The 26,956-nt window shown below is 43.3% G+C and overlaps 1 protein-coding gene across 4 annotated transcripts in view; it reads right to left on the bottom strand.

The window, feature by feature from the left end:
- LOC126469963 (homeobox protein extradenticle) overlaps positions 1-26,956 on the bottom strand; it is a 348,664-nt gene that overhangs the window by 185,540 nt on the left and 136,168 nt on the right. The window lies entirely within an intron of this gene.

Raw genomic sequence — 26,956 nt, 5'->3', positions numbered from 1 at the left:
CCTTTTTACTGTCTCCAGTATGTTTGTTTCAGGCTCAGGAGAAGTGTACAAATACAGCTTAAACCGCCGCGCGGGATTAGCCGAGCGGCCTTAGGCGCTGGAGTCATGGACTGTGCGGCTGGTCCCGGCGGAGGTTCGAGTCCTCCCTCGGGCATGGGTGTGTGTGTCCTTACGATAATTTAGGTTAAGTAGTGTGTAAGCTTAGGGATTGATGACCTTAGCAGTTAAGTCCCATAAGATTTCACACACATTTGAACATTTGAATAGCTTACACCGCTGACCTAAAACATCGTGACCACCGGCTCTATAGTGTGTTGGTTAACATTTGGAACGCACTACATAAGCGATTCTGCGTAGCACGATTTCGGCAACTCCTTGGTAGGTAAATTATGGCCTGCTGCTTTGTGGGCGTGGAGCTGCCTCCCGATGGACAGCAGCCCAGATACGTTCCATCGGGCTCAGATCAGCTGAATTTACTGGCCAAGACATTAACATTTACAATCATGCTCCATAAACCACTGTAGCACGATTCTTATCACGTGACACGGACAGTTATCCTGCTAGAAGATGCTCCGCCATCGGGAAAGGGATGCAAGAGGTTGGAAAATAACGTTCACGTAGAATACGGATGTCATGGTGCCTTCGATTACCACCACAGATCCCATGGAAGCCCACGTGAATGTACCCAAAGAATAATACTGCCCCAACCGGCCTGTGTCAGCGGCGCCGTGTATCTTTCGAGCAGCCGTTCTCCCGAATGACGGCTTATCTGCACATGACCAACGACCCTGTGTAACAAGAAACGACATACATTTCCTCCGATCCAAACTCTAATCTCGATGATACTGTTCCCACTACGATGTGCTCCGAAACACTTGTGCCTGCACTAGTTTTGTACTCTGTTCTCAGATATGCCACACATCGCCGCCTATCATACTTCACAGTGCTGGTAAGGCCCCGCCCTCCATGTTCTGTGATGAGCCCCTAGCAGCATCTATAGATGCTCACGACAGTAGCACGCGAACATTCTACCAGTTTCCTACACGTTCGTTCCCAGGTCCTTGGCCATAAAAATCTAGCCTTTGCCAAAGTCGCTTATGTCAATGAACTCCCTGTTTGTGGCCCGTCTCGTCGCTAGAATAGTTCCTCATTCTGCCTGCTCGACTTACATATTTTCGTTACCGCGTTACGTGCTCCCAACGCCACCAAGATCTGTGACCCTTTGGGTGCGCCGGCCGCGGTGGTCGAGCGGTTCTAGGCGCTCAGTCCGGAACCGCGGGACTGCTACGGTCGCAGGTTCGAATCCTGCCTCGGGTATGGATGTGTGTGATGTCCTTAGGTTAGTTAGGTTTAATTAGTTCTAAGTTCTAGGCGACTGATGACCTCAGAAGTTAAATCGCATAGTGCTCAGAGCCATTTGAACCATTTTGAACCCGTTGGGTGTATGCTTCCCTTGTCAGACGAGCTACCTAGAACTGCGACAACGACGGGGACCGCCGCAAGAAGGCTCAAGTGAAGCGCCTATGCGCTGACCAAGGTGGATGAGTTGCTCTTCCCAGGACGACGTCCCTTGGCTGTATCAACCAATAATGGGCTCCGCACAGGGTGCGGCGTTTAAATCCGGACAAATGCAACTTTTTTAAAAGCACATTTTTTAAAACAAAATACAAACGAAAATCCTTTTACATGTAAGCAGTGGTATCTTTCAAGAGTAACATTACTCGATGTAGCCCCCTTCAGCCGCAATGACCACCTCCTATCTTGTCCTGGGGCGATCGCACTCAAGACCGCTACGGTCGCAGGTTCGAATCCTGCCTCGGGCATGGATGTTTGTGATGTCCTTAGGTTAGTTAGGTTTAACTAGTTCTAAGTTCTAGGGGACTAATGACCTCAGCAGTTGAGTCCCACAGTGCTCAGAGCCATTTGAACCATTTGATCGCACTCACTCTTTAGAACAGCATTGTCTATATTCGCGAATGCTGCTTCGATAACGGTGCGTATAGACGCAACATTAGGGTGCCTTGTCTTATTGGCCACTCTTTCGATTACGCTCCAAACATAGTAGTCGAGGGGATTCAAATCCCGGCTATTCGGGGGCAAGAGCTCCTTCGACCAGAACATGTCAGCGTTATCCGAGAGCCCGTTTTGGACTAAATGGCTCCTATGAGGTCTCTTCTGCCATCCGACGCATTGTTCGCTGGCACATATTCAATGCTGACGCCTATTTCCTCAGCGATTGCCCCCGCGTCCTCCGAAATCAGCTCCTGAACCTTTTCGATGACTGTCGCAGTTCGTGACACGCGTTTCCTCGACTGAGGTTTCCTCGCCGGGCTACCGGAATCTTTCCCAGACTTCTCTGAAGCATTATACTTGGCCACAATATCGTAGAGTCGATCTCGGTTACGCGAAGAATCGAACTATTTCTGTGGGCGAATGCCCAGCGCGAAGACTTTCGATAATCGCGGCTCTTCGATTGAACTCCACCCTTGTCCGAAACATCTGACATTTTGAAGTTCTGACTGTGTACTACATGCCTATGGCTTTCAAGAACGCCAATCGCGACCTCCGGCGGAACTACGATATGGCGGGAAATTCAAATTCAAATTTGTCAGGATTTAAGCGCCGCTCCCTGTACACGCAACTTGCGGTTCTGTGGCGAATAAACTAGGTGCACGACGAGGATGTCGCAACCGTTATATTCTAATGGAGTTGATGGTGGTAGCTGTACGTATATGACTGCATATTTCAGTTGCCATCATTAGCAGGCACATTAATACTTTGATAGTCACACCTATTTTAGGTCCAAATCTTTTCGTTGTAGAGGCTCACATTCTTTTATGGCTGCCCAAGGGCTCAACATTTTTCAGCTTTGAAACCGCCTTTCTCCGTTAAATTCCATCTTATTTTAACTTTTGTACCGATTTTTGGTTAACCATTCCTGCCACACTTCCTCTGTACCTCTTTTGGTGACTGGTCCTCGATTTCACGCTCCGATTATATACATCGTCATGGCAATGGACTAATAACATCGGATCTGAACCTACTTATAGCTGCAACACTGAACAAAATGGCGGAGTATATCTTTCCGTCTTTTGCACTTCGTCTTCCAATTTATCGCAGTGCGCGCCACGAAGTTTTGAAATCTGAACCAAAGTTTCGGACCTTTCTTTCTTGGTAAATTATGAGAGCTTTGTTCTTCATTTTAACGTCGGAGTTTCCATACGACTCACGCCACTCTTTTGAAATAAGATGCTTCTTAACCGACACGCACCATCGCTACTCAACTTTTTTCTGCATGCAGAAACAATGAGTGTTTAACTTCTTCTGGCATGTGGGGCATTGTACACGGCCCAGTCACATTAACGCGACCACTGCCTATGTTCGACGTCAACGTGCAATAACCACTCTCTGACGGCAGGTGGCAACACTAGCGTGGAGGGTATAAAAAGCGTGTCGAGGGGATGCTAACAATAGTGCAGTCGTTGTCCTAATGTGGAAATGGAGCGATTTATGTGACGTCCAAAAGGGTATGATTACTGGCTTTTGAAACAAGGGTGAAGCATTTTCGAAACGGCTAAGTTTGTAAACTGTTGGCGTGCCGCCGTGGTTAAAGTGTATCATGCATGGAAAAACAGCGCTTTCCAAAACGCGCTGAGGCAACTGTGGTGAGTCATCGGTCATAGATGACAGGGGTGATCTAAGGCTTCGGCGATGTGTGCGGGTGAATAGACGTGCAACTATCGAGCACCTGAACCAAGGAGCTACCAACAGTGTCCCCCCCAACAATCGTTCAGCGAACGTTGCTGTGTATGGGCCTCTGCAGCAGACCCCTGGTGTATGCATCCATGCTGCCTGCTGTTCATCGGCGACGAAGACTGGAATCTGCACGCCGAAACCCCAACTGGACATCCACTGAGTTGAGACAGGTGGCCTTTCAGATGATTCACGTTTTATGCTCCAATGGACAGATGGCCGTTCGCGTGTACGGAGTGAAACGTCTGAAAACAAACACCCTGCATTCGTTACGGTCTGGGGATGTTTTCGTGGCATTCCCTCGGCGATCTCGTCATTCTGGAATGCACAATGGATCAACACAAGTATTCATCTATCCTTGGATACGATGTTCACCCCTACATGCAGTTTGTTTTTCCTTGGCACGATGGCGTCCACCAGCAGGGCAATGCAATGTGTCACACAGCTCGCGTTGTACATGCGTAGTTCGAAGGGACCACGATGAGTTTACCGTACTACCCTGTCCACCAAATACGCCGGGTTTAAACCCAATCGATAATATGTGGAAGCACATCGATCGGGCTTTTCGCATGATGGGTCCTCAACTGAGAAACCTAGCGCAGTTGGCCACGGCACTTGTGTCGACATGGCTCCACATTCATGTCGCTCGCTACCTTCCGTAACCTCATTGACACACTGCCTACACGTCTCGCAACGATACGAGCTGCAAAAGGTGGTTTTTTCAGGGTTTTGACACATGGTCACAATTTGAGTAGACTGTGGATGAAGCATGTTAGTCCTCTCTGAATTTTCTGCATAATTAAACTCATTGTATCCGTTCTATTTCTTGAACATCTTATTTATCTTTCTTTCCCATTCTCTCTGAATATTTAGCAATGGAGATATTCTAGCAAATTGCTGAAGGACGTGTTTATATAAATCGATAGCCAACATCAGAAAGCAATAAGCCAAACTCAATAGCCGTCCTTATCATGACTAGTAAATGCTATTTCGAATGAATGTTAAACTGAAAATGGATCACTTTACCAATGTAACTGTGAAATGCGGATCATCGGTGATTACACGATGGAAACAGAGCAATGTTCCACTCGAAGAAGAAGAAGAAGAAGAAGAAGAAGAAGAAGTAGGAGGAGGAGGAGGAGGAGGACGATGACGACGACTAAGATTTAAGTAAAAACGACGAGGTCATAGGAGACGGAGCACGGAGCGGCTTCGAGTAGTATATTTAGGAAATTGATCGTGCTCCTTTCATATGAATCATCCTGGTATTTGCTATGATAAATTTACGGAAACAAGCGAATACTAAAATTTGGGTGGTCGGAAGGGCGACGATTTGAAACACATTCCTCCCGAATGCAATTACCTCGACCTAACCGTTCCGTTACCACGCTCGATAAAATCATTTTCGCGAAAGACTGCTACTGAAATTTCCTGTGCCATTATGCGGAAAGGACAATTAACCTGAAAGAAACCGTAAGATGTGCGAGAGATTAAAGCATTCAATCATTCTTCCATTTTCAGCTTAAACCGCGAATGGATGCAGCAAATATCAAATAGCAACAATACTACGTGACACCATTCACCGCCACAATCCTATATCAGGCAGTTGGAAAACTTTAATGACGTCGAGACATTTGGCAAATAGCTTTATTAGAGCAATCAACGCTGGTGGGAACTGAATTCTCGACTGCTAACCCTATTCGGATTGAGCCCACTAAAAGTCGAGCCCTAAGGCCGATGATATAGTTTCTAAGGTGTATTCCACACTTGTTACAGAGGACCAATTTCGGCTCCGATTTGCTAATCGCTTGTTTAGTCCTCAGAAGTCCCTTCTACTGAACACTTTTGCGCAATGTGAGTCATTCATTTTCATCTGATGATGGTCCTGCCATAATTCTCATTTTTTGCGAGTTTGCCAAATTATTAAAATTAGACATCTTTCGCTACCATAAAATAGTTTGGAGTTAGCATTTCGGAATTTGCCACATTATTGACAGTTTTCCTTTACTATCTTGTTTTCTCTAATTTTCACAATACACTATAAATTTTACGACATTTCTCTTCGTGTGTTAGAAATACCAGTGCTCTCTTTAGCACGAACAACTCAGTCACGAGCAATTTATACGTAGTTCTTACATGTCGTACACAGACTAACATTGTCCACTAAATGTAAATTGAGGGGGGCGGAGAGAAAGTAAAAGAAAGTGAAGGGATGAGTGATGTCAGATGCATCGGGGAATTACACGGAATCAGCGGCGACGAGTGAAAATGTAGCCAGACCGGGACTCGAATCCGGTATCTCCTGTTTACTAATCAGTTGCGTTAACCACAGCGCCATCTGGGACACAGTGTTTATAGCAACTGCGCGGACTACCTCGGTACGCCTCACAGAGACCCACATTCTCACCGAGCGCCAACTTTCTGCAGCCCCTGTCCATTGAGATTCCCACAGGATGTCGGACGTACTTGTGCATCCGCACTGAAGAAGGTGGATCCATTGCCTATCAATGCAAATCAATTATATGAATGCGTGGTGCCTGCTCTTTCAGACACCACGCATTCATATAATTGTCCATTAAAAGAGAAAACTTTTAAAAAATTACAATAAAAGTCTTTTTTTGCAATCCACAGTACAAAGGAGGCATAACGTAAAAAGTGACACAAGAAATACTTACATACCGGATGCTCATAATTAAAGTGTAGCTAATCACAGAGATCAAGTGTGTGCCGTAATTAACGTATGGCAGCGATATTATAATGCGTGAATACGGAACCGATTTGCGCTGGAAGAAAATGGTTCCAATTTTAACCACCAGGTGCAAATTTGGCGCTATGAATGCAAGAAAAACGTATAGAAATGTTTCCATAGGTAATGGATTAGGAATGGCACGTGGGCAGTGAAAGCCAAACGAGTGAGAAAGGGATAATGTCTATTTTGTTATTAACCGCCGCTTAGACAATTTGTTCAATATGAGCACCGGAGACGCCAATGAGATGCCGTATAGCGTCAGATTTGCACCCGGTGGCCAAAATTGGAACTATTTCTTTTCCAATACAAATCTGTTCCGCATTAACGCATTAGAATATCTACCAAGTTTCTCTGCTAGACGATTATTACAGTCCACTCGCGACCTCCGTGAGTAGTTGCACTTTCATTATAACCACCCGGTAGTTACTGTTAAGAAACGGAAATCTATGTATTACGCGAATGTGTGCTTGCGGCGCATCAACGATTGGAGATCAACGACTACGAATATGTCCTGCATTTAACAATCCTCATGAGTTACTAGATAATTGTTCACCCAGAGTAATATACAGACAGTGCTCAGGCCGCGCAATGATTAACAGCGTGGCTGCAATGCCAGTATCTCAGATTATGTGACGGCGAACAGCAGTCGTCTGGAGACGAGCGAGCCAGTAAAGTGCAGCGCCCGAGTTTTACAACTTCCCGAATTGCTCGTAACCACGGTATATGCCCGACTCCCCACCAACAGGTGCTCTCAATCCCCTAGCCTCCGAATCAAAATATTACATCCGCACATTTTTCCGACCACTGTTCCTAGTTATATTTTCCATGCGCAGCTTTGTTGCATTGCCCCCTACTCGTTCCGTCTAGACAGATCTTCTAAATGGAGCAATCGTCTGGACCTTCGCCTTCTTGGCGACCCTGGTAACGAACGAAGGTAGTCTGTACATATTCTATGAGTAAATTCCGCTCCAAACTAGTAGCAGGAACAGACGGGGGAACTAGTTTGAACACGACGCTTTGCGGACTGTAATCATACGCAGGTGTTCTTCATCTCCGTAGAGTTCGCATGCTTTGTCCAGATGAAAACATTGACACTGACTGCATACGAGCTGAAAGTGTTATCCCATCATTCTGAAGAAGGAAACAATCGCAGAATTTTAAAAGCAAAAAAACTTTCTATTTTTTCTATTATATATAAACAAAAAGCAAGTAGACAAGACTAGCTGATGGTAAACCTTTGATAACCGATTAATCTGCACAGCGAAAGAGTAGCACTTACTACCAACCTAGTCAGTAAGTAGAAGTCTTCATTACAAGACCGTTCATGCCCAAAGAGAAACTTATCACAACTACACACCGACCGAATGAGAGTTACTTTTGCTGTTGTATTTGAGTTCAGAATGTGCGACTGGTAGCGACCTTAATTTCATCACCGGATTGATATTAGGAACATGACTATATTATTTGCAAGAAATACGAATAAAACTCAGCCTTCATTCACAGTTACTAGTTTATTAAATATGTACGATGCATTTAGGGCCCAAAAATTTCTGCTTCAGATGCTTACATGATATTTGCGTGAATGTTTGTACACAGTTTTCGTGACTACGTGTTATAGATTAGCTACTGTTCACTATAATTACACTAAAATAAGTTGGTGAAGAACGCAACAAATTTCACGGACAATCCTTAACGGCCGCGGCCCCTACACATCACAGATAAAATAACCATAAAATTTATTCACTTTTGTTGGTGCCGCAATCATCCGTAAAATGAAGCTGCTAACAGTAGAGGTTGTTTCCTTTACCAAGATTTCCTGGTTCGATAGGGGATTACAAAACACTGAGCCACAAATAAATGTTAACGCAATAGGTGGTATGCACATTCTGTTTCTTCCAAATAGTAACAGCTTCATCCACTTTAGAAAATAGAAATACGTAAAAAAAAACGTGATTAGGGTTTACAGTTGCATCGCCGAAGAGCCATTAGATACAGATGAGAATCTCTTACTGGGCACTGAATGAACAGAAAATAGGCCGCAGCATTTATCATAGAAAGCATACTGCCATATGCCTGGTATGATTTAGGAAGATCACGAAAAAACGAATCTGGATTACTAGAATGAGATTTTAACCACGCTCCTGAATGGGATTATAATAATTATGTGTGGGTCATACAGTTAGTCGTAAGCCCGCCAGGATAGCCGAGAGCGCTAACACGCTGCTTCCTGGACTCGAGTAGGCGCGCCGGCCCGGGCGGATTAACGACGGCGGCCGGTGTGCCGGCCAGCATGGATGTGGTTTTTACGCGGTTTCCCACATCCTACTAGGTGAATACCGAGCTGGTCCCCACGTCCCGCCTCATTTACATGACTCGCAGACATTTGAAACACTTTCACACTATTTCACGATTTACACTAGACGCGGACAGCTGGGGTACACTAATTCCGTCCCAGGGGGTATGGGGTGGCGGCAGGAAAGGCATCTGGCCACCCCTTAACGTAAGCATGCCAAATCCGTACTAAACCATGCCAGATCCGTACTTAACCATGCCAAATCCGTACTTAACCATGCCAAATCCGTACTTAACCATGCCAAATCCGTACTTAACCATGCCGACCCCTGCGCACAATGCAGGATAAAGGCAGTAGCAAAAGAAAGAATACAGTTAGTCGTAATCACTATTTGTAACTATAACGACAGCTGAGGCGACTTAGGGTAAAGTTATCTTTTTAAAAAGCACTCCAAATACTGAAGACAACAATATGGTCTAGCATCGGTTCCCCACATTCCTGTGGAGAAAAAAAAAATGAAAATTCACGCATACGAATGCAAGTCGGAAATTATGTGGTAAGATATGTTTCACCTGAGATTATGTGCAGATATTATTCTCAACGAGCAGCGAATATATCTGGAAAGTGTGTGGAGATACGGAGAGAATAAAGAAAAAAAACGCCGAGGATTACCAAGGATCCATCATCACCACCACCCCTTCCCTCCCTCCCTCCTTTCCCTTCCTGCCCCAGGCAAGAATCACTATCAGTGCATTTAAAATGCAATTAAACGGTGCTAGATCTCCACGTAACTAAGACACTACCGTTAGTACATCAATTAACTTTTTATGTATATCATTCGGAGCGAACCAGTTTACATGAATACATGTGCATTTCAAATTGTTTCATATTGTTTCGTATGGAGAAAAACTGCAGGTAGCGCACAGAGCGGCCATACATACAGGGGTTGGACAAAAATACGGAAAGACCACGAGAAATGCATTCTTGAACATAAATGTAAATGCTAGCCAAGCCTACAGGTTGCGCTGTTGTTATTGACCACGGGCGGCATCCGTGTAATGTCCTCAATACGTTGCAATTGTCAGTTGCGGGCAGAACAGTGTTTAGTGTATTTCTGAGTGCAGTGTGTCGGAGCTAGGTGAAGTCGAACGTGGGAAAATTGTTGGTGCTCGTATGGTGCGTGCTTCCGCAACCAAGGAAGCCGGAGTGTTTGGTGTTTCAAGAGTCACCGTGTCGAAGATCTATATCGTACACAGGGAAAGCGGAGAAACACCATCCGCTACGCCACAAAGCGAACGAAATTGTGTTTTGAGTGATGGTAACAGTCGGTCATTGAAGACGATTGTGACGAAAATTAAGAGGACGACAACTGCAAAAATACTGTGGAACTGAATATCTCACTCTCGAGCCACGTCAGCACCAAAACAAAACGAAGGGAGCTCCAGAAGCATGGAATTGCAGGGCGAGCTGGAATTCCAAAACCACTCATCACTGATGCAAATGCCCGTAAAAGGAAAACACAGTGCCGAAGCCTTAAACCCTTGGCTATGGAGCCATGGAAGAAAGTCATGTAGTCGAATGAGTTTTGTTTCACACTGTTTCCAACTTCGGGCCGAGTTAACGTCCCAAGAGTGAAATACGGCGGGGGTTCGGTGATGATTTGGACAGTCATGTCGTGTAATTTTGTGCCAAATTCTAAAAGATAACATTGTGGAAAGGATTATGTGACAATTTTAGTTGATCATGTTCTTTCCATAGAACAATGTTTGTTCCCCAATGGTAATGCTGCGTTCCCAGACGACAGGGCCCCCTCTTCACACAGGACTGATTTTGTGAGCATGAGGCTCAATTGTCGCATCTCCCTTGCCCACCACAGTCAACATATCTCTACATTGAAGACACGGGTGCGCGATCGCTTGCCATCTCCATCATTGTTACCTGGCCTTGCCATTATTTTGTAGAAAGAATGTTGTAGATTCCCCTGAAACCAATACAGGACCTGTATATACCCATTCCGAGACGACTGGAAGCTGTTTTGAATGCTAACCGGTTTTGTACACAATAATATGTTGTGGTTTTGCTGTTTACATACTTCTGTCCAAATTCTGCAGAACGTGCGTATAACGAGAAACGGGAGCAGATTTATCACCCGGCGTCTGAACTATGTAAAAGAGAATAGTAGATGTATACAACAAGTGATATGCAGAGGACTTATAGAAAGTAACTACCTAAGGCGTCCGCCGGCCGGAGTGGCCAAGCGGTTCTAGGCGCTACAGTCCGGAACCGCGCGATCGCTACGGTCGCAGGTTCGAATCCTGCCTCGGGCATGGATGTGTGTGATGTCATTAGGTTAGTTAGGTATAAGTAGTTCTAAGTTCTAGGAGACTGATGACCTCAGCAGTTGAGTCCCATAGTGCTCAGAGCCATTTTTGAACCTAAGGCGTCCACTTCTGTTACTAGTCGTCGCAGCAGCGTGTACTTACGCATGCAAGAAGAGGTGTTTGACTGTAGTCTGCCAGCCACAGTGCTTAGAAAGCGCTCGAAATAGGCACTAAGAAAGAGAATACAACCGTGCTAATTACTCTTGCGGGTTGTGAGGTGCATAATTCTGCGCGCTGAGATGGGAAGGTCAGCACATATCCACCAGCTATTATGTGAGCAGATCACACGTTAACAAAGCGACAGTATGGTCAGATGACCATCTAATAATTCATGAAGTTCGATACAAAACTAACAAAGAAGACAGTAACGTCAAACCGTCGTAAGTCAAGCCAGAGGTACTATAAAGTATTAACAAATCAACTGTACAGAACTGACATGTCAAACTTTCGGAAATTTCCTGTCAGTTCACAGGCATCGGCCGATCTTTGTTGGGTCAACAAGAGGCGTATTATTCGCTGGTTGTGCATATTATGCTTGTCGTGGCTTTTTATAGAGTGGCACAAAATTAAAATGTCTGGTGAATTACATATTCAGTAACAGTATCTGGACAGGAAGATGACGAAAGGTGGTGGCGTATAATTCATGGTCAAACTCGTGGTTTAAATCTATTTATCCATATTACATCATGAACTGTAAGCTTGCGACAGAGTTGATGATCATCTGTGCGTCTAATGGGACCGTTCATCTGGACGATCCACCTCTAACAAAGATATTAATGCTGTGTGTCGACACTTAGTTTCATGAATTCCTTTTTTCCAATTTCATAATAAATCCACAGTATCGAAACCTGGATTATTTTACAGCGCATCGGTGACCACCTCTGTTACTCATCTTGGACAGCATCATCACAGGTCACGGCGAGGACTATGGCAAACCAGTTCTACAATGATCTTGCCAGGAGAATCACATTAGATTTTCGAATCTGCGACTACGCCCAGTAATAGAAAAATAAGGCTTGGTCGGGTATTTAACTGTATATTTTCGATGGTTGCAATACGTGCCGTCGGCACACGGGGCAAGTTAGGTAACGTTGGCGTGGGGCTCTACGTCACGTCCTGCTGTTTCACGTGAAACACAAAATAAGTTCTGCCATATTTCGGCAACGTGCTATGTAAAGAAGAACTAAAAAGAATGGAGAACGCTCCCTACGTCACAAGCAGAAATCAAGACTCCATACTATATTTGTCGTGTACAGCAGAAGTCCATATAGGGTGGATTTTGTGTGGTACGTACACTCTATGCTGTTTCTAATCCGTTTTAAGGCACTGAACCATTGAAGATTCGTTCTTGTTAGGCTTTGATATGATTAAATATTAGTTAATAACATTTCGATGATTAAAGCCTTGAGAATACTGTAATACAAAATTCGTAATCGCTAGTAACAGAGTTTTAGCATAACGTAGCTGGTTGAGGCGCCACAGTAATGAATCGAGGGGCGGTAGGTAAAGAATTCGCATCCTGCTGTAAACTTCTTTTTCCATCTGCACGTTTTCTAGAAGGTTCTGTTAGTAGAAATAATTTCTGTAATATTTGATGTTATGTAAATATAGCTGCTCTCTTTTATCAGCAGTGAGTTTGTTCAATTTGGTGAACTTTTATAAGCTGGTATCCTTACCGAGTGGACATGTATCTTTCATTTTTGTCTTGTTACACTTTATGCATACCACAGGCAGAACAACGTGACTAGCATATGGACAAGGGAGGAAATTAGCGTTTACTAGACCTGACGTAAAAATTCTACGAACGTCTATTTTCGTGTCCACACTGTACAGTTTGCGAACGAAATAAAGCCAACTGCCACTGGAATTACTGAGAGCGGAAAATCACCTCGTGCCCTGTGCCAACGGCGTTGTGTCTCAGGACGTTGGATATCCCGTCTGCATGCACGTCAACGTCAGCTGCCTCGTTCCGTGCGTCGACGGCTTAAGAAGTGTAAGATCGTGTTTTAGTCTCACCTACTAAAATAAGATGTAGAAGGACGTAAGGAAGGGAGGGAGGAAGATAGAGAAACCGCTAATCTCTCTTGTAGATTACCAAGGGAGCGACAGGAATTAAACACATCCACCACGTTAACGGATCAACAAAGAACCCTTCCTATAACCAATCATCAATGGAAACCGGAGGAGGTGTAATCCTATACACTGCCCCTATTCATTCCTTTCCGCAGCTTAAATCAAAGACGAAAAGTTATTCAATCAGTGTGGTTCGAGAGAAGTACCTTCCACCACTACCACGAAGAGCAATCTCTGCTATAACGATGAGGAGTGAGAAGGAGAATCCGAAAAAATAACCATCCGCAAATTTGACTTCCCATCAGCGATGGATTTCTACTTATCGAGAAGCCATCGTGCGGATTATTTCCAAATTGCGAGAGGGTCGGCAAGAAGTATTTTTGTAGGAATGTAGAGGATAGGGGACGGCGCAGGGCACTCCCGAGGGAGGGCAGGACACACTGGCAATCTTTACGGGTCTATAAAGGTGGCAGTGCCGGCAACGTCATAAAAGCGCCGTAAAGCGACGGCCAGCGACTATCCGCGCCCGCACTGACCCGCACAACGGCCATATCCCGCCTTCGCCAACTTTGCCTCTCCTCCTAAACTGGCTCTTCCCAACTGTAACGACACCTCTAAGGATCTACACTGTCGTGTCGTGTACCACACCTACTCTTCTCCTCGTCACCCTCCCCTCTTTTTACTTCAAACAGTCTGCGTTATTTGCTCACTGCTTCATTTGAACTACGAATTTTGTAAATTTTCAGCAGCCCACGAGGTTATGGTTTGTCTTTCTGAGTTACACATCTGCAAATTTTCTGCTACTTTATCGCTGTTATTTTCGCATGGAAATCCTAGATTTGGTTTTAAGAAGTACATAATTCACTCCCTCGGGTTTACCTCACTTTCTGTTTTCAAAAAATGTATACAGAAGTTCTTAGGGTGGTCGGCATATGACAACGAAAATACAGAGTGCTCCCGTCAGTGTCAAAAATTTGGTCTGAACGTCGTTCTTTGGTAACACGTAAGAGGAAATAACACAATTATACATGTTACTTAAGTGAAATTTAGTTGCCAAAGCAAGTACACCTGCATACAAATATTGATGATAGAGGTTAATAACGATTGTGGCTAACAGCTAGAAGTAATAGACTCATTATTACAACGACGACGACGGCTACTACTACTACTACTACTACTACTACTACTACTACTACTATTATTATTATTATTATTATTATTATTACGTACTATTGAACCCTGCGCGATCACGCAGAGCTTTCTAATTTAATTTTATGAGTTTCCATGCAGATCTCTTTTTCTTTGTGAATTTTTTCTTTCTTTAGTTCATTTTATTCTTTCGCATTTTCGTTCTCCGATTGCACTTCACATCTGTCTTTTTTTTTTTTTTTTTTTGTCTGTACTAGGTTCTGTCAAACTCAGGAAGCTGGGCCCTTTCTACATCTGTTTGGACTTTTTAAATGTAGTGACGGTTTTCAGTCGTTCGGTATGTGTCAAATACATAAAATTTTAATCTAATTTTTTCGGAGATCTACTACTAGGTTGGATAATGTTTGTTGTTTTCTAGGATTTTAGTCTGTAGCCATCTTCCGTTCTGTTCGAGCCGAAAATCTCTCAATTTTCCGTTCCGGGTTTCTGATTTGATAACAGTGTTCTAGTGGATAAATTTTTGTGTGTGGAGAGACTTCTTTGTTGTAGATATCTCAACTTCTTCCGTAGGCCCACTCCAGTTTCTGTAGGTGGATTATCTATGCCATTTTTTCCTCCGCCAGTGTGTTCAAGGATCTCGCCTAGTTACTTGAAGTACGGCACTCTCTCGGTTTGACCGTACTTTGTGGACAATTATTACTATAGCTCTCACACGTTAGTCCTAAGCGTTATCATAAAACCCTACAAGCCGGCCGTGGTGGCTGAGCAGTTCTACGCTCTACAGTCTGGAACAGCGCGACCGCTACGGTCGCAGGTTCGAATCCTGCCTTGGGCATGGATGTGTGTGATGTCCTTAGGTTAGTTAGGTTTAAGTAGTTCTAAATTCTAGGGGACTGATGACCTCAGAAATTAAGTCCCATAGTGCTCAGAGCCATTTGAACCAAACCCTACAATTTAGACTTACATTTCTCATTGCCACCACATAAGACGCCAAATGGTTACTAATTACTGGGACATTATCTCCCAGTCGACTTCTCTAAGAGACATGGTTTCCAGCGCGGGGTAGCCGTGCGGTCTGGAGCGTCTTGTCCCGGTTCGCGCAGCTCCCTCCATCGGAGGTTCGAGTCCTCCCTCTGGCATGGGTGTGTGTGTTGTCCTTAGCCTAAGTTAGTATAAGTTAGATTAAGTAGTGCGTAATCCTAGGGACCAATGACCACAGCAGTTTGGTCCCATAGTCCTTACCACAAATTTCCAATTTCCATGATTTCCAGTAGTTTCGAAGTTGACCAAATTGTTTGCCGACGTCTTTGGATAGCAGTGTATGTGCTACGCCCACAGTGCTTTGGAGCACAGTGTCGTTATGACAGTTGATATTTTGAACAGCTGCTCTCAAAGAACAGTTGTGAAGTAATACATTACAGACTGAAGAGTTGTCTAACAAAAGCTTACCTACTTGCTTTGCTCGGTCATTATTACACTACTAATGTAATTTACTGCTTACGTTTTGTTACTTTTTCTTGTCCAAATGACATTACAATCATAATAATGTCAGTATTTTTCATGCAAAGGTGCCATCCACGTAGCTTTAACACATCACCATCGTATTACTCTATAGCGCGGAACGACATTCTGATTTTTCAATATACATTCCTGAAAGTGCCATAAATTTGTCAGTAAAGTTCATCACATCCTGTTTGTTTCACATATGCCTATCCTTAACGTTTCTTTACTTAACAATTGGCTCTAAACAGCCGCAAATTTTTGCAATGTTCCATCAGTTACCACTTTACTTTCGCACCATTTTAGAGCTGTCTCGGCTGCATAGTTCGGCGCTTTCGCCATTTTTACTTCCACTTTCTGAATAATCTAATTTTGATACACAAAACAAAATATTCGGCGATGTTTGTTTCACATGCTAATGTGCCCTAACGCGCTTGCAAACCAGTAACCTGTAATATCAACAAATGTTTAGATTTTTCGTGCTTCAGAGTTCCACATACGATTTATTCTTCCTCAACGAAGCGTTTCGTTACAATCAATAGCTTTCAACGTTTAGCATTGATTCTACGCGTTTCCATGTCTTCGACTGCGATACTTTTATCGTCTTCAGAAAGTGCAGGTAGTAGACGGCTTATACCAGTTTGAAAAGTTGAGTATTCCGAAAACGGAAACCAAGCTGCTATTTATGTTAACAGTCGGATTAGAAATCATACTATTGTGAATTTTTCCTGATCTCTCTGACTATTTTATAAGAACATTACTTGTCTGGGTTATGTGAGTTGCATCACTATACTGCTACAAAACGAAGGTCCTTTCTCAAACTAAGGTGTTCTGTAACTGGGTGTTCGTTCTCCTCCTGCAGGAGAGCACTACATTTCTTCAGTGAAAGAAGGTCTCCTCTATAGCTCGTCATTAACTGAATCAACTCGAGTCTTAAGCCACAACGACATGATTACTAACCATCGCGGCATTGAACGCTGCCTGGTGACGTGGACACTCATGTGGTATGGAAGGGTGATTCCGTGATGATGTTATAAACATTCATGGATGATGGAGAAGGGTACATGTATCACTTAAAGGAAAAGTACCCTGGTCCGGAATCGAACGGATCGAAAGTTATAAGTGAAAATCGTTCTGATACCTCTGACAGTGGACCTGTTCTACTACAAGCTCTTTGTTTTCCATATTTTGTGATAGGGTAGTATGGACCTAAACAAGAAAAAAAAATCCAGTAAACATACGTGTTACGGAGGTGCTTCAGGACATCAAATGGGAATCCCTGGAGGGAAGGCGAAGTTCTTTCCGAGGAATACTATTGAGAAAATTTAGAGAACCGGCATTTGAAACTGGCTGCAAAACGATTCTACTGCCACCAACTACGTTTCGCGTAAGGATCACGAAGATAAGATACCTGACTGAATCTGCATTCATTTCGTAACAGACCGCGTATCTCCCATTAGTTGTAATGATGTAATGCTGCGTTCTGTAGCTAGAAGATGCTCTTTCCCAGAAAATTTTCGACATAATCATTAGTATGCCACAGATTTCGGAAGGTATTTCAGTAATACGTAGTAATGCCCGCCCGGTTAGACGTGCGGTCTAACGCACGGCTTTCCGGGCGCGAAGGGGCGCCTGGTCTCCGGCACAAATCCGTTCGGCGGACTTGGGTCGAGGTCCGGTGAGCCGGCCAATCTGTGGATAGTTTTTAGGCGGTTTTCCATCTGCGGACTGGTTCCCCTAATTCCGCCTGAGCTACACTATGTCGGCGATTGCTGCGCAAACAAGTTCTCCACGTACGTGTACACCACCATTACTCTACCACGCGAACATAGGGGCTACACTCGTCTGGTGTGAGACGTTCCCTAGGGGGGGGGGGGGGGGGGGTCCACCGGGGGCCGAACCGCACAATAACCCTTAAAGAGTGGTTCGGTGTGGGGCGGCGGAGAGGTGAAGTGGACTGCGGTAGTCGTGGGGTTGTGGACCACTGCGGCTGCGGCGGAGCCTCTCCATATTGTACGTTGTCAGAGGAATAAAGTGTCAGTAGTTCAACAAGTATAGTTATAGTTTAATTCTTTTATCTTGGCGGCTCGCGCATGCCCGCCCAGACGCGGGAGATTGCTGCGTTGCCAGTTGCACACGACGCACGCGCCAATAGAAGCAGCGTCATAGTATAGCATAGTTCACAAGCTTACGTTTAGGGGGGAGCGCGCAGTTCATGAATTAAAGCCACCACGGCCGCATTAACCCTTTCCCTGCTTCAAAGACGTGCTCCCTGCATTCTGCGCTGTGCGCGATTTTGTCACTGCACTGCTCGCCTGTGCAGACACATCGTGTTCCGACTGCAACAAAAGTTTTATTTACACTGAGCACGTTTGGCTTTATTTTAAAGCACTTCAATCAATCAAAAGGAAGTAGACAAAATACATTAAACAAAACTGTGGACTTACAAGAACATTAGGACTTGAATATACCGTCTATCAGTGAAGTGCTCTGAGCTATGTCAAATACAATTTTTGTGTGTGGCACACACAAACATCATTTATTTGCTAAAACACTGATCAGCCAACACAAACGTTGAATATTGTGTTACCGCAGCACAAAACTACGAAAGGTGACTTGGCAATGGAGGAGACAAAATACTGTCCACTGAAGATGCTTCAAAAGAGAGAAACGCATCTGGTCTAAATAAGTCGCTTATTGCAGTTGCAGAAGTATTTCAGTACCATTGGTAAAACTGCGACTGTGGAACAAAAACAAGAAAGAGAACATGAGTGCCATTGTGTATGTACCATACCTTTCATTGACTGAAGTGCTTTAAAATAAAGCCAAACGCGTCCAGTGTAAATAAAACTTTTATTACAGTCGCGAAAGACGGAATATTTCTCAATATTACATACGACACCTATGTGGTACTTAAATTAAATGAGATATTGTTATACAGTAAATTTTATATGAAATTTAGGTATCTTGTCCACATTTCATTCTCAACATTGTGGCAACTAAATTCGACCATACGGAAAGTATACGCTACGAACTTCTACCTCTGTAAACTCTTCAAAATTTCGTGCAATAGTTTACTACATCTAATGCTGCACAATAACTGCGTTGAACATCGAAACAAAATTAAGTCATTTATGGGGGAGGGGTGGGGGGGAAGGGAACAGTCAAGAAGATGTGTAAAAATCAAATTTTTGGGCCAAATAACTTTTGTGAAATCGAATGACAAGTGTGTTAAAGCAGTGGGAACACCATGTGTCTGCACAGGCGAGCAGTGCAGTGATGACAAAATCGCGCACAGCGCGGAATGCGGGGAGCACGTGTCTGCAGCAGCGAAAGGGTTAAGCACTAGAAAGAGACAAAGCACTAGAAATTTCAAAAAATTGCATTTAAACGAATATAATTCGTGAAGTAAGGCACTTCGATATTGTTTTTAAATAATGAAAATGTTAAGCACCGCCCAAGGTTTGAACTCACAACCTTTCGCGTAGAAGCCCAACACTTTAACCGTTGCACTATCGCAGTTCGTCGAACTACAGTATACCATGAGGACTCAACATTTCATGCAAAATACTGACAAACGCTGTTGGTATGACTATGAATTACTCACGCTTCGTCGAAGTACAATAGGAAATAAACAATTACTGCTGTTCTTTATTGCGAAAAAGCGGTTAGTGTGATTGATACAAACACCTTTCCTTGCTATCGCCTGAATTAGGAGTCTTATTGCTTGTTTGGTTTAATTAATTAATAGAATATGAAGCAATTGGTATAAAGAATGCTTTTTCCAAACTTTCTATAAAAGAAAGTCTGCCATCAAGACATTGCTCTTGTTCTATTACTTTATTTATGACTGGACTTTTCTAAAACTGAAGACACTCGTCCATGCTCTGCACTGCAGTCGAGCTCTGGCAACGTCGTTCTCTGTTCATTGGCTGACTGTTTTGTGACGTCAGATGCGCAGAACGAACCTAAACTCGGCCGCCAACATAAATGACGCGCACTTCAGTACACAGAACTTTTGTTGCTATTTAGCCGGCCGTGGTGGCCGTGCGTTTCTAGGCGCTGCAGTCCGGAACCGCGGGACTGCTACGGTCGCAGGTTCGAATCCTGCTTCGGGTACGGATGTGTGTGATGTCCTTAGGTTAGTTAGGTTTAAGTAGTTCTAAGTTCTAGGGGACTGATGACCTAAGATGTTAAGTCCCATAGTGCTCAAAGCCATTTGAACCATTTTTGTTGCTATTTGTCGATACGGTCAGTAGAACGTTAATCATTGTCCAGGACAGTTTCGGCCGTTCACGGCTGGTTTATATTTGAGAGTTTTGTTATCTCACTGCGATTTGTGAAATCTTATGTAGTCAAATCAAATATACTTATTTGTAGCATTTGTATACCTTATCTTCATTCATTTTTAAGTACATTGATGACCTTTCCTTCTGCTTGAATTTATACCGTATCATTATTACCAGTTGGTAACTTTGGATTTGTACTTTGACAGTTAGCCAGACACAGAGGTCCGGCTTTCGATCCTCAGTCGATCCTACGAATTTTTCCTCATTTATCTCTGCTTCCCTTCTAGACAATATTTAGTGTTTATATACGTAAAAAATGCAAAGTTTTACTGTCGTTTGGTGTCACCCTTCAATCGTAAAGCACTGTGGTTCTGAAATCAACCTTGAGATGTGAACAGCTTTATCTTAGTTTTATGTCGATTCCTTTCATTAGACTAAAGCATACAGAGTCTTTAACAACAGCACGGGAAAGAGCTTGTATGTCTATAACGCAGATAGAATGCAACCAGTAAAACTAACATAACTAAAGCTATAAAATTTAAGTACGTTTCAGTTTAATTTTAATACATCGATATAATTCCTGCACACATAAAATGTCACACTGTTTATAATTCGGATTTGATAAAGCCTCATTCTTTGTTTTTCTTTTTTTTTCTTTTTTGCACGAAATAGCCACATAACATGTGCTGAGAGTCTCCTGTACACTTACTTCAGCTCAATAAGCCACCCTTCCCTACACAACACTCAAAAGAATGAAACTGTACGCTGTTATACTTCCAAATGGATTTGTTTCACGTTAGTACAATAACTTAGCTAAACGCAGACTTCAAAGCCAAAAACAACTCCCCATCAGAAAATTGTGTCCCGACGTTTTCTACGTATCACAAAATGATTTTAATTCATTGCATGTTTTGTGATTTATTCGATGCATTTTCACTTCGACTGTGAAGTTCAGGGGTTCGGAAGCTTGTGTGTTGGTTGGCACTGATTAATCTCTGGACAACCCAAAGACAAACAATATCTGTGTGTTCGACCAACTTCTGCATTAATTGTATTACGTGTGTATACTGTTTCCAACTTCATGAACCTCACCTAATACCTAACGCATGGAGTAAGGTTGGAAAACAGAGAAGTAACACACATTAATAGAATACCTGCAATGGATTAACGGCCATTCGTAGGTTATACCAACCACTCCAAGTGAGTTATTTAGGCGTTTCCCTACATCTGCCGAGGCAAACGCAGCACCTCCGTCTGAGAAACACAGCAGGTAAACAGCTAAAACGCGAAGCCAAACCAACAAAATTCACACGATTCGCAGCCACATGGAGCAGATCACTTTCGGTCTTAAATCAAAGAAGCGATGAAGCGACAAGTGGAGCATTTAGAGTGTGTGAGTACTCGTCATGTACGGACCAGTAACAGGGAACACTACCAGAAAAAGAGACTACACAAACTCAATTATAGTTTTTGCTCATGCAGTGTCACTCGAAAACATAGCGTGTCACCTTTAAATTAAAATGATTTACCTCGAGAAAGTATCCGCACACATGACAGCATAGGCAAGTGTATCTAAAAATTTATAGCGCTAGCTAGACAGACACCAGTATGAGGCTACATGCCACTCCTGTACCAAGGCCTCGGTCGACGCTTTTACACCAACGTGGAAATGGGAATTCTTTTTGTTCTCTTTATTACTTATGCTTTTCTATATGCGACTACGCAACAGACAGCACAGGAAACGTCATGTCGTCACACTTCCACAGTGACTGGTCACCATGATGACAGAAAAAAGCGATTACGTAAATGTAATCAGTGTCCCTTTTATCGTCTGTGCTGGATTACACACAAAGTGTACCGCAACTTCCTTTGGCAATGCTGTGTTACTGTTCGTTTCGATATTATTATGTTGACAGTACCTTCAACGTACGTTCATTTCTATTCAAGTATTTATGTCTGAACCTGTCGTTACGGGTCCATTTTGTTGTAATCAACTGGTATTTGATGCACAAAACTTCTTACTACCAGTAGCACGTCCATTTTTTAAGGCCAACAACTTGTTTCGTAATTCATTGTGGTTATTCTGTTTCATTTCTCTTATATCTGGAAACACCAAGATTTGTTTATTCAATGGGAATTTATATTTTGGCCTTAAACAAATAACCACTGGTCTGAAAAAGAGATTGTAGCAGTGAAGCTATGAACAGTCTTCTGCACTTTCTTTTGATCTATCTATCGAAAAAATATTTTCACCCTCATAAAATTTTTTTAATGCGACCAATAGATATTGAAAGAAAGCATAGTAGGCTGATCGCAGTTATAATGCATTTTCAGGCCACTCATAACACTTCCGTGTAATAGCGTAGAAAAAATGGCTCTGAGCACTATGCGACTTAACTTCTGAGGTCATCAGTCGCCTAGAACTTAGAACTAATTAAACCTAACTAAGCTAAGGACATCACACACATCCATGCCCGAGGCAGGATTCGAACCTGCGACCGTAGCGGTCGCTCGGTTTCAGACTGTAGCGCCTAGAACCGCACGGTCACTCTGGCCGGCAATAGCGTAGAAGGGGTGAAACAGACGCCACTTTCAGTTGTGCAGCAGGTGGTCCAAAATAAACCCAATAAATTATCATTTATTTATTTTATTTAGTAAGACAAAGGCCTTCAAGCCCTGTTTTACATCTCACCAGACTTTTTAGAGATTTTCTTTACAAACTGCCTATTGGCCACGAAAGCCTTAACAATTTTGTATTTTCTTTACAGTTAAGAATGCTAAATAGACAGTACACTAAATAATAATAATAATAATAATATAGTAATGAATCTACTTATCACGGAAATTTCAGTGCTGTTGATATTGTGTTAAGTATATTTCTCACGAAAGAATCAAATCTGGAGACGTAAATGATTAAGCTGGAGAAGAGAGAGAAATAATAGAGATACAGAAGTAGATAAGGTAATGAAAAAAACTGCAATGATGGCGGTAACAGCAAAGATAAGGGAAGCTTAGATTGTGCTGACAATGAGACAGATTTTCGTTCGCTCATGGACAGGGGGAAGATAAATGAGATGCGTCGATAGAGATTTTGTTACTCAGACGTATGGTTGAAAAGGAGAAATATTTAGAATCATGCATAGATACAGCCAAGGTTCTGGATTTGAATTATCAAATTTTGTATGGTAAATACTGAAAAATGATAGTATCTGATATGTGGAGAGGAACTGAAGACTACAATGACTTACAAAATGATTAAACAAAGGGAATGTGTAAAAATTACGATGCTTCCCCGGTTGTATCCACCCTGACTAGGCGGTACGACTAATATGATCAAACAACTGAGGGCTACACACACATCATACGCGAACGTCCATGACTAGCTCGAGTCATCGGGAGGTATTGAGCTACGCCATAGCTTCGGCACGTCTAATGACGGCCCTAGTTTTGGTTTTATCTTAGGTGGACGTGTTTATATAAATTTTGAATTGCAAGCAAGCAAGCAAAAGATTTTTTCTGCATGCTGTTGTAGTCTGTCCTGCTCTACTTACATATTCATCCAAAATTATACCGAGTTCCAATATTGCTTTTAAATGAGGTAACATGTTACAATCAGCGAGTGAAGGAGAAACGGTTTTGTCACGTGATGCACCTTCGTTGCAATGTGAGGATCACATGTGTCTTCTTAGGGTCTAGTTTGAGACTCAGGTTTGTGCCAATCTTGATACTAAACAAGTCTCCAGTCAAACCTAATGACGCAAATGTATTTTTTGGTGTGGCCCTTTGATACAATTCGTTGTCGCCAGCATATGAATTATAGTTACAAGAATGTAACACAGACGAGGTATCACTGACATACAGGGTAAAAAGGAACGGATAAACACCGTACTTTGGGGGACTCCTGGAAGCACATTTTTTAATGATGAAATGTCCGATCCACAGAATACAGGTTGGTATCTACAATGAGATTTTCACTCTGCAGCGGAGTGTGCGCTGATATGAAACTTCCTGGCAGATTAAAACTGTGTGCCCGACCGAGACTCGAACTCGGGACCTTTGCCTTTCGCGGACAAGTGCTCTATCAACTGAGCTACCGAAGCACGACTCACGGCCGGTCCTCACAGCTTTACTTCTGCCAGTATCTTGTCTCCTACCTTCCAAACTTAACAGAAGCTCTCCTCTGTAAGTCTGGAAGGTAGGAGACAAGATACTGGCAGAAGTAAAGCTGTGAGGACCGGCCGTGAGTCGTGCTTCGGTAGCTCAGTTGGTAGAGCACTTGTCCGTGAAAGGCAAAGGTCGCGAGTTCGAGTCTCGGTCGGGCACACAGTTTTAATCTGTCAGGAAGTTTCAGGTTGGTATCTGATTCTCAGGCACGTTATGTGATGAAAAGTATCCGGACACCCCAAAAACATAGTTTTTCATATAAGGTGCACTGTGCTGCCACCTACTTCCAGGTACTCCACATCAGCGACCTCAGTACTCATTAGACATCGTGAGAGAGCAAAATAGGGCACTCCGCGGAACTCGCGGACTTCGAACGTGGTCAGGTGATTTGGTGTCACATGTGTCATTCAGCTGTACGCGAGATTTCCACACTCCTACACATCCCTAGTTCTACTGTTTCCGCTGTGATAGTGAAGTGGAAACGTGAAGGGACAAGTGCAGCACAAAAGCGTACAGGCCGACCACGTCTGTTGACTGACAGAGACCGCCGACAGTTGAAGAGGAAATTAATGTGTAATAGGCAGACGTCTATTCAGACGATCACACACGAATTTCAAACCGCATCAGGATCTACTGCAAGTACTGTAACAGTTAGGCGGAAGGTGAGAAAACTTCGATTTCATGGTCGAGCGACTGCTCATAAGCCACACATCACGCCGGTAAATGCCTAACGACGCCTCGCTTGGTGTAAGAAGCGTAAACAGTGGAAAAACATTGTGTGGAGTGACGAATCACGGTACAAAATGTGGCGATCCGATGGCAGAGTGTGGTATGGCGAATACCCGGTGAATGTCATCTGTCAGCGTGAGTAGTCCTAACAGTAAAATTCAGAGACGGTGGTGTTATGGCGTGGTCGTGTTTTTCATGGAGGGGGCTTGTCCCCTTGCTGTTTTGCGTGGCAATATCATAGCACAGGCCTACACTGATGTTTTAAGCACCTTCTTGCACCCCCCTGTTGAAGAGGAATTCGGGAATGGCGATTGCATCTTTCAACACGATCGAACACCTGTTCATAATGCACGGCCTGTGGCAGAAAGGTTACACGATAATAACATCCCTGCACAAAGTCCTGACCTGAATCCTACAGAACACCTATGGGATGTTTTGGAACGCCGAATTCGTCCCAGGCCTCACCGACCGACATTGATACCTCCCCTCAGTGAAGCACCCCGTGAAGAATGGGCTGCCATTCCCCAAGAAACCTCCCAGCACCTGATTGACCGTATGCCTGCGAGAGTGGAAGCTGTCATCAAGGCTAAGGGTGGGCCAACACCATATTGAATTCCAGCATTACCGATGGAGGGCGCCACGAAGTTGCAAGTCATTTTAGCCTGGTGTCCAGATACTTTTGATCACATAATGTAGCTGTCGAACAGCACTTTTAGATAAATTTAACTGTTCCATTTTCAAAACTAAGATATCGAAATCAGCGGTACCAAACATCATGTTGACATGAAGCAGTAGTCGCTACATGCATGTTCATGGGTTGTTTAGCACGATGAGGCACTTTGGTTAATGGAGTTGCTATACTGGAGTGTTTTCGGAAGCTTGATTGATATTAATTATGGACGTCGCAATTATTATCATAATGTGTACTCCATGGGTTTTGACACTGCGGATAACATGCTTATTGTCTTGCAATCCCGTGCTGGTTTTGGGTTATGTTCAAAGAAGTTTTGTTTCCACTCAGTAGGAAACGTATCATTGACAACGGTAAAATTTAATGTGTGCAATAACCAGAATAATAATTTAGACAACTTTTTAAATCATTTCAAGACTCACTAATTGTTACATGCTACCTCAGAAGAAATTCTCATGATGGTTTTCCTCGCGGTACCTATAGAAACAACTACAATACGGTTTCTCACGAAAGTGCTATCTTGTTACGACTGATAATTTAACCACATTTGAGAGCAGTCGTAAAAAAGTAATGTAATTTGTCTGCAAGTCTCTAAGGAGAGTATACCGTTTCTACAAGTAAGCTGCAAAGATTCGTTGTTTTCCACACAGCGCTGCAGGGTTCGACTCTCTGTGTACAAAGAAACGAGTGAACCAGATTTTCGAGTTGCACAAATTTTGCTTCACGTTTTTCAGCAGTTTTCTGCATACGTCATATACTTCTGGTGTATGATTTCGCTTAAATATCCTCTGTGGAGAAAGTGGATTACTGATCTGTCATGCCTCTGCATTCAACCATGGAGCAGAAAGTCTTTCTACTCTGAGTGAATGCTGAGGATCATATTTCTCATAAAGTGCAAGAAGTCTACGATAAATTCACGAAGCTCGTCGCCGACTGAACACGCAGCCGAGGACAAGTCAACAAATCGAAAAAAATAGTTATTTCAGTCGATGAAAATAGTACCTTAACTAACTTACAACTTTTACAAGCATATTTTAAGTGTCTATCCCATAGTCACCAAAAAATTTTGGATGACACACAAGGACGCATTACTGTCAGCCCTGTGGAGACAAATTTCTCTCTGTGTGAAGTCAGGTATTACGATTAAGTATTAGAACGCTTTAAATGAAGAGAACATAGTACTAT

This window comes from Schistocerca serialis, chromosome 3 (assembly GCF_023864345.2).
Source record: "Schistocerca serialis cubense isolate TAMUIC-IGC-003099 chromosome 3, iqSchSeri2.2, whole genome shotgun sequence".
NCBI lineage: Eukaryota > Metazoa > Arthropoda > Insecta > Orthoptera > Acrididae > Schistocerca > Schistocerca serialis.
The sequence above is the reverse complement of the archived record's forward strand: the minus strand, read 5'-3'. Positions and strand labels throughout refer to the sequence as shown.